This window comes from Gopherus evgoodei, chromosome 11 (assembly GCF_007399415.2).
Source record: "Gopherus evgoodei ecotype Sinaloan lineage chromosome 11, rGopEvg1_v1.p, whole genome shotgun sequence".
Taxonomy (NCBI): Eukaryota; Metazoa; Chordata; order Testudines; family Testudinidae; genus Gopherus; species Gopherus evgoodei.
The window spans coordinates 13262086-13277257 of NC_044332.1; the positions used below are offsets into that span (position 1 = coordinate 13262086).

The window sequence follows — 15172 nt, forward strand, 5'->3', positions numbered from 1 at the left end:
GGCACTAATAAAATGTGTTAGGTCTTTTTATATACAGTAGCTCTGCCGCTCGCTAAAACCAAAAAACTGGGTCTACACGAAGGTCCACCAGCAAAAAACTGCCCTGGCCCTGTGTTGAAAGACCCTCATCAAATATTGTTAATTATCAACACCGCTGTAAAGTGCCAAAAATTAACTACCTGCCCATGTTTCTCACGGTAATGGCTCTCTAACTAATAATGGTCTATCTTTCCTTCTGGTGTTGTTACTCCTTCTGGACAACAGCAGTAAAGGACAAGGTAAAAAAACTGGTAACTTCTCCTTTGTCTGCTAACAAACCCACTGTGACTTTCTAAAAAAACAACGTCTCCACTAAGGACATAATAAAGCCTCAAAGCAAGCAAGGTAATTGTGCTAGTAACCTCTCCCTTGCGGTCTCATTGCTGGACGGCTAAGTAAATTAAACTACAAATCTCGAAAAATAGCTTGCAAAGGCTAGCCAAAACTACCTAAAAAAAAAATAAACTTGGGGTAAATATAAAAAAGTAATATTTTTCTTATACCCTGTTATAGTATTCACCCTCCCATATAACAACTCTAGGGGGTTTCAAATAAACCATACTTAATCCCAGGCAGGGTAAATTTAATTAAAACGCTACCCTAGAAACTGTAAAGTTTCCCTGCCTTTATCCCACTTCTAGAGCACTGCTACCTGCCCCTATTGCTCCTAAGGGGTTGCCCTTGGGTTAGTACAGCAACAGACTTAGGGTGCATCCTCCTGCCAAAGAAGGGTCTTAGCGGGCTCCTTGTAAAACGGGCAAATAGGCCGCTTCTGTTTAAAATATTTACAAAAATCAACGCATGCTCCACTCTTAGTTCTCTAACCCATGATTACTAAAAACATGCTTTTAAGCATCACTAAAGCCAAAAAGGCATTGCGGTAAAATCTGGCTTGTTCTCGTGTACAGAATTTGCACAACCAGCTAATGGCCGTTCAAAGTAATCTTGAACACCAGGCTTGGCCCACCGCCCTTATGAATGCTTCAGGCGTACCATCTGATTTGTGGCCCTAAAGGCACACTTGAAAATTTTCTAAATGCAAATGCTGGTGCTCACAGTGCTCCTTCCAGGCCTATGGGCCAGTAAAAGAAGTGTGGGCCCCCACATACCAAATCCTCCCAAATCCTTGGAAAGGTTGTATGTGGGACTGGGTCATCCACCAAAATATATGGAAAGTAAAACCACCCGATGGCCCTAATCATTTCTTATTGGCGCCCCAAAATAACACCTGATATCTGGATAGGATTGGAAAATAAATAAACTTTCTGGCCCTAGAACCCCTCAGCTCCAGCGCATTCAACAGCTTAGCCCTGGAAAAATTGTTACCGTTAACAAGTATATCTGCTGGAAAGGTAGTTGTACATATAACAACATCGCCAGCCCTAATTTAGGCCAATAGTAGTTGTGTATATTCCAGCTAAAACTGTTTTGCAAAACATGGTATTTAATCTAAAATACAGTCACAGGCACTCATATTATTCATTGGCCCGTGGACAAAATGTATTAGGCTTCCCTCCAATTTCATATTCCCTTTGATTAAACCGCCTAGTACCAAATCGGTCCATACCTATGTCCCTCTTAAGGAAATTGTTATTAAATATTTGTTTTTCCTATTGTTGCTGTAAAACGTGCTGTTCCCACTCCTGCACCTGCTTTGTATACACCACCTCACCAGGGGCCCTAGTTCCCTTAAGAAAATTAGATCCTTTGTCAGCAAAATTATAAGCCCAAAAATGTTAAGCCAATGGGTATAAAACAAAACTACACTGACATTTCAAATTCCCTTTAACTAAGCCTCTGTAGTACCCAATCGTTTTCACTCTGTTATCCCATTGTACCAAAAGTCCAAAAAATCTCTCAGTTGCAAAAAACAACCTCCATGTCCTTAAAAATGTATATAAAACTAACCTTAATGCCTTCCGAACTGCCCACATAGCCATCTCTCTCTGTGTAAAAATGAATATTCTATGCCAGGCCACAAAAGTCCTCCATCCCTCACAGAATCCATGGTACCTCTGGGTATTATTGGGAAAAAAACTGCTAATAAATTTCTGTTTTTTGTTAGTGCTGCTGCGAGCGTGTTGCCAGTATTGCCCCGGCTTAAAATCAACCCCGCCTGCCCCTCAGCAAACCGATGGCCTTAGCCCCTATAATAAAATTGGCCCCTCCGTTAATAAATCATACTCCAGACCATCCACTATATATCTCCCTAAAGGTTCCCCATAAAAAAAGTCCCTTACTCGAAAATCCAAAATCTAATAAATATTCAAATTTAGAAGTTTGATGCTGTAAAAAGGCGTCAAAAGAAGGGAGTTAATAGAAAAGCCCCCCCCCTTGACCCTACCTTACCCAAGGGTCCCAGGCTTTTTGCTTAAAATAAGTAAAAGTAGGCCCCAAAAGCCTTTAGCTAAAAGCAAAAGTTTTAACTTTTGCTAAATTTGTTTTTCTGTACAAAGGGCATGCTAAGGCAAAAAATGTGGTCAGGGCCCCAAAAAGGGGAACTAGAATTGAATTAAAAAAAAACAAAATATCTGTTAAGTTACAACAGCTAAGCCTGCTGTCAAAACTTACAAAAAAGGTGCTTAAAACGGTTAAACCGCAAACTTAAGTGGCAAAGACATAACAAAAAAAGCCATAAATAAAAAATTAATTGGTCAGCTTGCTTATTATCAACATTATATTCCAAATAAGGCAAATAACATGTATAACCAGCATGCTACGTTTTGCAGGTTTTTAACCTTTATAAGCTTGGTAAAATTGTAATATATAAAACAGCTGACCCTCTGCGTAAAAAAACCGCTGTTTCTCCCTGTGTGCACACTTGTAATCAATAAAAAAGCCTTGGGCTGTCTAATCTAAAATCAACGGTGTGGTCGATTTCCACAACACTAGATAGGAGAGAATTGTAATTTTTCACATCCAAGAAGGTGGGGAATTATTTTGGAACCAGGGGAGACAGCTGAAGAGGAAGGGATGCACCTCTTCTTTCCTTGTCCCCAAACATAGAGGTAACTTAAAACATATAGAGTGGGCGTTTGAATTTTCACTCCAGCACAACAAGCTTCCCCATTGTATTCCATCCCAGTGTCTGCCTTTGCCTCCCAAACCTGACACACAACACATTAGCTTGATGTTTCTGCTAAAATAATTAGCAGTAAAATAGTTAATGTTGACATTTAAATTATCATCGGATTTCACCGTTATTGCTTCACTGAGATGAATGGTGAAAGTTAATAGTCTTTCAGGATATTCACAGACTAAGGCAGATATGATTACACTGGTTTACATCTACTTCATATTTAGAAAATTTCCATTGCAATCATATGGGATACCGTACATGTTGGTATTGCATTGGGGTAGATCCTGTACCAGTGGAGGAGGTAAGAAGGAACACTGAATTTCAGTTGGATTTGGGCTCTTACATCTCTTTTGAAAATCCCATCTTTAAAACATCACATGTAGAACTGGGGAAAAAAATTCAGCTGAAACTTTTGGGGGGGAGGGGAAGCAGGGGGAGAAGAGGAGGGCAAAAAAATGGCTGATATAAAATGTTTTGCCACATTGTTTTATGCGAAAAAACAAAAACCACTAAAAATGTCAAAACAAAAAACATTTAGAAATTCCATTTCAAAATTTCCTTCATTGTTTTTGTAAATGTAAAACGTTAAAAAGTTCTCAAAATCAATACAAAATATTTCATTTGGGAATCTAACAAATCATTTGTTCAACTCTAATTTTTTTTTTTTCCCCCAGAATTGCTTATGAACCAAAACATCTTTTATTTGTAGGGCACTAAACACAATGAAATAAATACTAGGCTGAAACAAACAAAATTAAACATAGGCCATGGCTACACTGGCATTTTACAGCGCTGCAACTTTCGCGCTCAGGGGTGTGAAAAAACGCCCCCCTGAGCGCTGCAGTGTAATCAGTGCTGCAGCGCTGGGAGCGCGGCTCCCAGCGCTGCAAGCTACACCCGTAAGGGATGTGGTTTACGTGCAGCGCTGGGAGAGCTCTCTTCCAGCGCTGGCGCTCCGACTACACTCACACTTCAAAGCACTGCCGCGGCAGCGCTTTGGAATTTCAAGTGTAGCCATACCCTTACATATCCAATAAAATCTGCTCTTTATAAGTAAAGTTCAGTTCAGTCGTGAAATTTTAACTCTTAAAAAAAAACAGCAGGCATAAATTAGATTAAATGAGGATCAAAACCTTCTGTATGATGAACTCCAATAAAAGCTACAAAAAGGTGAAAAGAAACATGCCTTACAAAATAGACTAGCACAATTATCAATTCTTTAAAAGTGAAGACTACTGCCATAAATGTTACAAATAACATTTCCTGAAGTACTATATAATGCAGAATTGTTTTATTCATGTGGAAGATTTTCCCCTCACTCAATAACTGTCACCCATTCGCAATTATGATGCTCATGGGACATTGGGTTTGTTTGCTCTTGTGAAATATACATATTTATAAACCACCACAGAACCATGAAAGTTAAAGAGCTTTAAAAGTCAGTAACTGCTTAGAAGAATGACCAAAATCTATAGGATTGTGATTACACTCTATAAAATGGTAACAGCTCATGTTTCCCATTCTGATTGCCTTGTGTTTGGAAAAGGTCAGTCAGGTCTAAGTATTATAACTAGTGCCTTTGAAATTTTCTTTTCCATCCAGAGAGCAGTTACATCAGATCAAGGAAGGAAGAAACATAGTAACAGGCTTAGAAGTGTGTTAATTCAACCACGAAGAAAGTCATTGAGTTAGACTTCATATTTTGGTAATAAACAGTTGCAGACTCCAGAGAATAAAAGAAAAATACTGAGCTAGTAACAATTTCATTGCATGGTTTTCTGAACCAATTCTAATAGCAGTGCAGGGTTCAAATATATATGTAAGCCAGAACAAAGATTACTTAGAATTTTGGGGTCAGGAACTGTCTTTTTGTTCTGTGTACAACACCCACCACAATGGGATCCTGGTCCATGATTACAGCAATACAAGCAAATAATAATTCAGTGAACAAATATTAGTCCTTCTCTATCTAGGCTCCTAGTTCAAATTTCGGATAGGTCAGGTTAAAAAAAAAGTTCATATTGAACATGGGAACATTTTTCATTAAAATTTTCACAAAATAGCCATCCCTCTTCTCAATGAAAAAATTTTAAATTTACATTTATTTTTTTTTACTGGCGCTAATATTTTATCCTTTTGGGCCCTGGCCCCAGTTCAGCCAAACTGTCTAGAATGTGAGGAGTCTTAAAAGGAAGCGTGTGAGTAAGGACTCCAGTTTGCATGCACACAGTTAAAGTTAGTTGAGTGCTAAAGTGATTTGCTCAACTGGCCCTTTAAGAGGATTTCCAATTACTAACTGTACTTATTTATTTAGGAAACTGGAGAAGGGAATCACAGTTATACCTAATAGTTTAAAAAAAAAAATCTGATGGAGCTACAGGCATAGTGTTAAATAACTTTAACAGCTGCAAATTCCAGGGCAACCGAGAGACACTGTCTTGGTATGCACTTTGGACCTTTCTCCACCATCCTTCTAGTCTGGTGCCTGAGCAGGTGCTGTGCAGACCGAACACAAATCACTTCTGCAGTTTTGTTTTAATTCTCTCTTGCAGGAGGTGCTGGATTCCACTGTCCTGCCAGTACCTCCAGGACATAGAACACAACTGAGGGAATCTCTGGAAGGTACGGGCTAGTCTCTCAGCAGCTATTCCTCAGCTCTGATTCTGTCCCCTACAGTTACCAACAGATGATGGCAACACTGAGGCTATATCTACCCTACAAACACTACAGTGGCACAGCTTCAGCCACACTGCTATAGCACTGTAATGATGACACTTACTGTAGTAAGGGAAGGTGTTTTTCTGTTAATGTAGCACCTCCACCCTCTCAAGAGGCAGTAGCTAGGCCTAGCAGGGCCTATAGTATTTCATACTCCTGAGTGATGTAGCTAGGTTAACCCAAGTTTTAGGCATAGATCAGGTTGGATGACCTGTGGAGCTAGCTCTGAAAGAGAAAGGCCAAATTCTGAACTTTCTGATGCTGCATGTTAGGGCCGAAGCTAAGAGAATCTCAGTTTTCTGGATGCACCAGTTGCCAAAACAATAGCGAGTTCATACAGAGAAATGCTGTACGTCCATTCCATACCGTAGATGAGCTCTCCACAAGGCATCAGAGAAGGGGAAAATGTGTATATGTTTGGAGCATGCACAACATAAATCCACATCATGCAAAATTAGCATAGAAGCTGAGGACTGACCTTGTTGGCTACTTCCCAAAACCCAGTAGCCGCACATAGCAAGGCTGCACGTGTTCTGAATTAGAAAGATGTGTAGAGGTTGTGAATGCTGTTTCCAACCTCTGCTGTGTTTCAGAGAATCTCACGCAAGCAACATTTTGTTTCCCAGCACGTGACTCTCTAAAAGAGCAGCTGTACATAGTTGCCTTTCAATTTTTTTAGATATAGTGTAACTCAACAAAATGAATACGACTGAACTAAATAATCAGAGATATCACTGACAACTCAGATTTTTGATGGAAGTCTGGGGAACACATTTTTATCCTGATGTGCAAAGGGGTATATCTACAACTCCTTTATAACATCTTGCTGATCATGGAGTACATGTCCTACAGTTTTCAGAGTGGTAGCCATGTTAGTCTGTATCAGCAAAAACAATGAGGAGTTAGTTTCTAAGGTGTCACAAGGATTCCTCGTTGTTTTTATGTCCTACGGTGTTAAGTAGGATGTCGGAGGAGAATGCTATTGATTTGCAATGGACGCTGGGTAAAACAGACTTGATGCAGTAAGTAAACATTACTCCACATCTCCCTTCCACTGTATCTGGTCCTTCAGTGTGTGCTGAGAGAACGAGAGTGAAAGCAGACTTCACCCTATTATTCCTCCCACCAGACACGATAGCACCCCTGTGCTCAGGAGCATGCAGGACATGTTCCATCTGTGTGCCCCTATACAACAGGAAGGGGTCTTGCTCCCCTCTATCCCATTTTCACCCTGAAATTGGCTAAGCACACATTGGGGTTGGGGCAGGCTGCACCATTCAAAGAGACGTCCACTCCTCCTGCTCACAAGGGACCTGAAAGAGAGATAATATCTCCCCCACTCAGAGTTTCCTGGGGATGATGAAGCTCAACACTGCCAACAACATGGAACAGCCCCATATTGGCACAATCTGGTCTCTAGTTTATGAGACCCATTTTAAATCCAGGAACCCCAAAGTTGAAATATATAAATTGACTTGATATGTCAGAGAATGACAATTTTGAAATGTATAAGTTTATTTTAGGAGTTTGGATGCATATGGTATAAAATAACTATCAGTCCCTCAAAATGTGTAAAAAAATTCTTACATGCTATATTCTATCAACTCTGGCATGCCCATAAATGGAGAGAATGACATTTACACATCAAGTGTGGACCAGGCAAAGGGCAAGTATCTCTTCCCTCACATTTAGAAAGTTCAGTTGAAGCACACCATCGCTAAGGTTAGTCACACACAATTTTATATTTAAGTTCTCTTCATGTTCTTCAGTTACAAGAAAATAACGTGCAAGGCTGAGATGCTGGGTCATGCAGCCAAACAAAGACAATTGTACAAAATAATAAAGATAAACCCATATAGTTCTTGAGATTTAAAATTTACAGAAATGGCTCTAAGTACCTTCAGTATCAGCTAAAACCAGTCACATAAGAGACTGAGCAACAGATGTTTCTCACCCCAAAGTCAGAGAATAAGAGACCAAAGATTAAACCAACTCAGCTCAACCCTTTTAAGCATTTGAGTGACTAAATTTTACCTTACACAAGTACCAATCCTTATAATAGCAGGCATCTGCAGAAACCAGGCTAAAAAACATGGGCTTTTGTAGCATGCTCTGAAGATCACTCAGATTTGTAGGGCAATGACCATTTGTATGACCTTTAAGTAAAATAGAAGAGGATAGAAAAGGAAGGCCCAAACAAAAGAAGCATTACTTACTAATAACTGGCGTATAGGATGACTGATTGTATAGATCCAACCTTGGGGAAATATGCAGACACCTGGGGCTTGATTCAGTGTCCATCTGAAATCAGTGGAAAGAACTTCTATTTGTTTCAATGGGCCTTAGATTAGGCCCCAAAAGTGCCAAATTAGAACACTCTAGAAGAGCATTGATTGTTGGTAACCACACATTGAATGCAGACACACTTGCAAGAGATTAAATAGCAGTAACAACCATGACAGAAGGTAGGTCTGCAAGGAACTAGCTCCTTAGAGCAGGAACCATCCTTTTTAAGTATTTGGAAAGCATTTAAAACATAGTGGGTGTTACTGCCAATAAATAAATAGATAAATAGTAAGCCCCAGACACCTTTCTGAACTGGTGTCAGATCTGGCTGCCAATTCAGAAATAGTTTCTGGAATCTACTATGAATCTTACATACCTCCTCTGTCTCCTTCAAATATGCAATAGTCTGACCACCAAATAGTCTGGACCATTGCAGCAAGCTACCTACCATCCAGTATGTCATAGAGAAGCTGGTAAAGCCACTTTCTAGCTCATCTAGCCAAAGCCAATCTGGTCATATCAGGATATGGAATGGAAATAGCGATAGTGGCACTGATGGACAATTTCCTTCTATCAAAAGCTGGAGGGCCAAGAACCATTTTCTTTCTCCTGAGCCTCTCTGCAACATACCACACATCTGATCATGAGATACTGCTGTCCTGCCTAAGAGATGCAGCAGCAATGCAGGGAAATGTACAAAAGAGGTTTGAGATCTAACTGTACTGACACACTCAGAGGACAATTCAGTTTATAGGGGCATGAAGCTGTCAGCCCTGGAGTAACTACAGATAGTACAAAGTTACAGCAAGGGACATCCTCAGCTACACGGCTACTGTGAGCACATCACACATGTCTCCACTCAGTACACTGGCTCCCTGTAAGCTATCATCAAATTCGGAAAAGAACTCCCCACCAAAATTTTCCAGTTTACATCTGTGCATAGGTCCACCTCACAAGGCTTCAGTCACATCAGGGCCAGAAAAAGCTTTGTTGACATGCTGCAGACTAAGCTACCATCTTTCAGTAATGCAGGCAGACTGTCTGAATAAAAGCACATGCCCATGAGACATGAGTGAGACCAACATAGAGCAATAAAAAGCATGTGAGCCAATGGCGTTTAGAAGGGAATGAAATGAAATATCATTTGCAATGTGAAAGTAGTGGGTATGAGGTAAATCAAAGCTTGTGTGAGCTCGTGGATGACTGATGAGTTTAGTCATTTGTACTGGATATGTAAAGTGATTTTATTATTTATAAGTGTTCCTCTGCTTGTCACTTTTGGTATTATCAAATGCTCAGGAATTTTGGGCAATAAACAACTGCTGTGTGAATGACAGGACAGTAGTTCTTCGAATCACCTAACAAATGAAAGCTTTGTATAATATGAAAGAGAAATAGAGGGAGCACTCATAACATAAAACGTGGCAAATTGCCGGTACTGTTATGCTGGGTCTCGTGCTTTCTCTTCATTGGGGAAGGTTCAGTGCACCATTGCTTGCCTTTGAATCGGTATTTTAAATTACCCCACTATTGTCCTTGAGGAGGGGAGTGGAGCGGGAGGGGCCTGGGCCTGCCCTCTTCTCCAGGTCCCAACCCAGGGGCCCTGAGGTTTGTGGTGAACCACTTGAACTAGTGGTTCCTTCCCCTGGGCTACTTCCCTCTCCTGCTCTTCAGCTTGTGAAGGGGCTTCTTGCTCTCCTTCTACATAAGCCAGGTGCCCCTTACCTAGGGTTTTTTTGGATTTCTCAGCCCACCGCAGCACTCCTCCAAACTTTCCTTTTGGTCTCTCTTCAAAACTGTTCTCTGCTCCAGCTCTTTCAAACTGCTCTCTGCTCCAGCCAACCCTTCCTGCTCCAACTCCCACACTCTCTGGCTGAAGCAGGGGTTTTTATCCCATGACTGATGCTGGTGCTCTAATTGGCTTCAGGTGCTCTAGTTAATCTATAGCAAACCTTCCTCCCCTTGCAGGAATAAGGCTCCCTGCTAACACTCTCCTGCTGCCCTCTGGCCATGCTGTATCACAAACACTAGCACAGAGGAGGAATTCATTCTTCAGGCAACAGCACCCACCCCCTAAACTCGCATATAACAAGAAACCTATACTCTATTTCCTGGCCTGAAATGTGACAAAGATGAATGAGGACCCCTCCACTGGTACAGAGGTTTACATATTTATTTGTAACTTAAGATTTAAAGTGGACTCACTAAGGAGTAAGGTCCTACTGCATGTGAGTAAATATCAGAATCTAGCCCTAAGAAAATATTTCAAACAATGAAAAGTACATAAAGGTTACTTATTTGTAACCAGAGTTCTTCAAAATGGTTCTGCATATTCACACTTATTGGTACTGTGCTGTCTTGTGATGCCTTATGGTAAAACCTTCTCCTAGCATTATCCATTAGAGCACTTTCTCGCCACCAGCCCCTTCCTGTTCAGGATTTCTGAACATCCTGTGAGTGTAGGCTATATACGGAGTGCAGTTCCTTCTACCACCTCAGTTCCTTCCACTGCAATGTCAGGGAACAAAAAGCAATTAGACTCTGACAAAGACAGGAAGGTGAGCAGGGAGGAGAACTATGCAGAGCCATCTTGAAGAACGCGAGTTACAAGTAAGTAACCTTCTTTTCCTGTTCAAGTGGCTCTACATATTCCCACTTACGGGATAGACTCAAACAGTGCTGAAAATAACTTGGAAGTGGGGACAGAGTCCTAACTCAATAGAGACTGAGGCACCACTCTACCAAAAGCAGCATCTGCTCTAGAGGCTAAGTCCAAAGCACAATGCTTACTGAAAATGTGAACAGAATTCCATTTAACAGCTCTGCAAATCTCTACAGCAGGGACTTGTTTAAGGGAAGCAAGAGAGGTTGCCACAGATCTAGCGAAATGTGGACATATTGTCCCTTGGAGAGGAGTCTCTGCCAAAGAATAAAACATTCAATAATGCATTATTAAATGCATCTAGAAAAGGTCTAGGAAGAAACTATATTCCATGCAATTTTTAGCATAAAAAACAAACAAACAAACAAACAATCTGGATGATTTACAAAACCTTTTAGTTCTGTGTAAAAAGCAACAAGGATTCTTCTTTCATCCAAAGTAAGTAAAGCTGAATCAACCTTATTAGAATGTGGTTTTGAAAAACAAAACCCATCAAATCAATGGACTGATTGACATGAAAATCAGAAATCCACCTTTGGCAAAAACCTGGGTAGTCTAAGAACCACTTATGTTTATGAAAAATGATGAATGGTGGATCAGTCAGAAGAGCATTTAGCACATGACCTTTCTGGCAGGCGGCATATCAGTAAAAGTCATTTTAATTAGATAAACAACACAAGGAACACTCAGCAGAAGATTCAAAGGGTGGTTTCATCAGCATGGCTAGAACCAAACTGAGATCCCAAGAGGGACAGGATTTCTCAAATGATTATACATATTAAATAAGCCCTTCATAAACCTCTTAATTGTATTAAGCACAGTGATCTACCAGCAATTAAGGTATGATGAGCAGAAATGGTTCCCAAATGAACCCTTAATGATGAATTAGATAACATCACTTCATATTTTAAAAAGATCAGATATTCTCTAGACTATAGGGTGTGGATGCTGAAGCAGGAATGATGCCCTTCCCAGTCATCCAAGTCACAAATCTGGTCCATTTTGATTTGTAATGTTGTCTGGTAGACAGATACCGATTAGAGACAATCAATCACCCAAGCCATCAGATGGAGGGCTTGCAGGTTGGAATGAAGAAACCTCCCTTCCTGTTCAGACAACAGACCTGTGACAGAGGAAGGCACACGAAGACTGCTAGACAGTTGGAAGAGACAGTATACAATTGCTGGTGTGGCCAGGCTGGGACAAGGATAATCATCCTCGCCATGTCCTGACGTACCTTCCTTGCCACATTCTGGATCAACGGAAAGGGGATAAAATCATACTGCAGGCTCCTTCCCCACTGCAGTAGAAAGGCATCTGACAAAGACTGGCTGTCCCTGCTGCCTCTGAAGCAGAAGAGGCAACACTTCTTGTTGCATATTATTGCAAACAGGTCCATGTCTGGTCGACTCCTTCTGGTAAATATGTGGTAAACCAATTAATCCTTCAACAATCACTCATGCTTCTGAGACATGTCTCTGCTGAGACAGTCTGCAGTCACACTGCTCTCTCCCAGCAAATGCAGGGTCACTGGAAACACATAGTGGCGGATGCACCAATCCCATAACCTTATTGCTTCTGCACAAAGACGAGGGAAGTGAACACACACACACACACACACACACACACACTCCCGCTTGGTGACACAGTACATTGAAGTAGTATTGTCCATTACTACTTATTCCATCCTTCCATGCATGTGAGAAAAGAATTATCTGAGGGCTACACAAATGGCTCTCAACTCCAACACCCTGATGCGCAGAACCTTTTCCTAATGAGACCAATGTCCTTTACACGCCTGATGATTCAGATGTGTCCCCACAATCACTATTTGGCGCATCTGAAGTTAACATCACCAATGCTGCCAGAGCCTCAAACTGGACACTTTTGAAGACATTTGTTCTCTTAAATTACTACTCCAGTGAAAGTAAGATGTTTGGAGGTATGGTGACCCTCAAGTGCAAATTGTTCCAGACTTGGACAGTAAACCTGAGACATCCAGTGCTGCATAAGCCTCACTGGGCAAAAGGAGTTACACAGGTAGCGGCCATCATGAGATCAAGGAAAAAAAGATTACTTTTCAAGTCAGAAACTCCCCAGCATTGAGAATAAGCTGCTTCAACCTCAGAAACCTGTTCCCCAGCAGAAAGGCTCTTTCTTCCACTGAGTCCAGTGTGGCACCTATGACCACAATTCTTTCATTTAAGCATTGATTTGATTTTGCTTGGTTGATTTAATTGTAGAGAAGACCCAGGTCCAAGAATAGATAGACTGTAACTGCAATATGACTTAACAGGTCTTCAGGCGCAGCAACCTTCATTAACCAATCATCCTAATAAGGGTAAACAAAAATAGCTTGCCCTCTCAGATGAGCCACTACCACAAAGAGGCATTTTGTGGAAACTCTGGGCACTGTTGAGAGGCCAAATGGCAGCACCTCATATTGGAAATAGCATCCTGCCACCACTAAATGAACGTATGTGATGAAAGCAACTGTCATTCTGGGGTGCAATCCTGACCAGTAAGAGGTTGTCACCGACTGCCCTGTAACCCTGGATGCCTCACAAAGCTTTGCTGTTGCAGGTCCTAACCTGGGCCACTCACAAACAGACTACCAGCATGCAAGTCACACCCTGAGTGTCTGCGTAGAGCTACAGCCTTAATCCAGCGGCTCTGACCCAAGCAGCCTGTCAGCAAAGCACTATTTACACTCCGCTTCCACCAATTTTGTTATGACTCCAACACATTACCAGTCCAAGATTTTCCCAAAACATGTGTTCTGCACTGTCCAGAACTCTAGTGGACAGTTCAGATATTAAGATCCGTTACCATTTGTAACGTGCTTGGATGCTCTGCAAGAACGAGGCCCACACACACTGTGAGTTATTTGGCTTTAATGAAGGTAAAGTGACACATTTGCAACGGGGACCCTGGGCATTGCTGTCACTTTGGCGGGAAACCCAGCACCGAAGCTCAGCTCGGCCTGGGTCGGAGTCCAAAGACGGGACCGGGAGCATACAGCTGTATATACACAATAGAAAAGCAACTCATACATATGCAACAAGGGACTTCCCACAAGCTATGCCTGCCCTTTGGCCTAAGGCCATACAAACTGGTTTCAGTTAAAAGCAAGTTATAACTGGCATGCCTGTGTCCTACGATGACCGGCCACTTAGCAAGCAGGGGCTTTTCACAAGGCCACCGAGAAAGCGGAGATACCTAGCTAGGCCGTGACACAGTCTTTCCGCAGTGCCCCTACACCAACTGTAAGGAGTCAATAGTCAACAGTGTAACTCCAGTTAAAGTTGCAAAAACAGTTCCATTTAAACACACACTGGATTGGTTTCGATTAAAGACAAAACAAGTTTATTAACAAAAAGAAGATATACCTGAATTCATTAAAATCCTAAATTAGAAATGGTTACAAGCAATGCAAGTGAAAAACATGCATCTAAAAGTCTAAAACTTAATCTAGCAAATTCTTGTTCAAGGCTTTGTTTAAGATGGCCTCTCTCACCCATAGTCTTCCAGAAAGATAGTCACTGACCTTGGTCAGGATCTCTCCAAGAGGTCTAAAGGTGTTGGTGTGTTTGTCTTCTTAGGTGAAAGAGACAACGTGGGTTTTTTTGCCCCTTTCTTTAATAGTCCAGTGAACCTTTGAACTGGATTCTTCTGAGGGTTACCCATCAGGGTAAAGCTCATTCAAGCAGTGAAGGTGACATGGAGTCGGATGGTGCAGGAAGCTCCAGGTTCTTTTCTCCTCCACCTGTGTGTTTGCTGAAATCCAAATTGTTCTGTTCTCGCTATTTCTTCCCCCACTGTCTTTAGTACCCTGTTTACTACTTATATGTAAATTAGGTAAATGCACATCCCTTTGTTTATAATAGACCTGTTTAACAATTTTTACCTAGGAATGGCCTGTGTGGTTTTGAATATGTGCTAGTATCATACAGGAAATTCATAACTTCCCAATATTGCATGTGTACATACATTTCACCCACAATATTATTGACCAGTAAGTTTTTATTTCAAATGATGCCTCACAGCATATTTTTACAATGATTATTACAATGGTGTGTAGGGTATGGATACAGGGACATACCCTACACAAACTGAAATGTGAAAATATGCATCTTTAAATCAAGAGTTGCAAACCAAACCATGACCAAAAGGGAAGGGATTATGGCAGTGAAGAAGAAGAGTGCTGTAATATCTGCATTAAGAGTTAAATAAGTCATCTCAATAGTTTAGGGAAATACTTGCTGTCCCCTTCACTCAAATAAGGAATTAGAAAAAGAAAAAGTGGAAAATTTGGCTATTAGTTCTTTCCAGATCTTGTTTCCCTGAAGTAATTTAAAAAAGCACAGCAAGGGATATAAAGCATATAA

At 41.1% G+C, this 15172-nt stretch overlaps 1 protein-coding gene across 1 annotated transcript in view; it reads right to left on the reverse strand.

Moving 5' to 3' along the window:
- SPAG16 (sperm associated antigen 16) overlaps positions 1–15172 on the reverse strand; it is an 844823-nt gene that overhangs the window by 783411 nt on the left and 46240 nt on the right.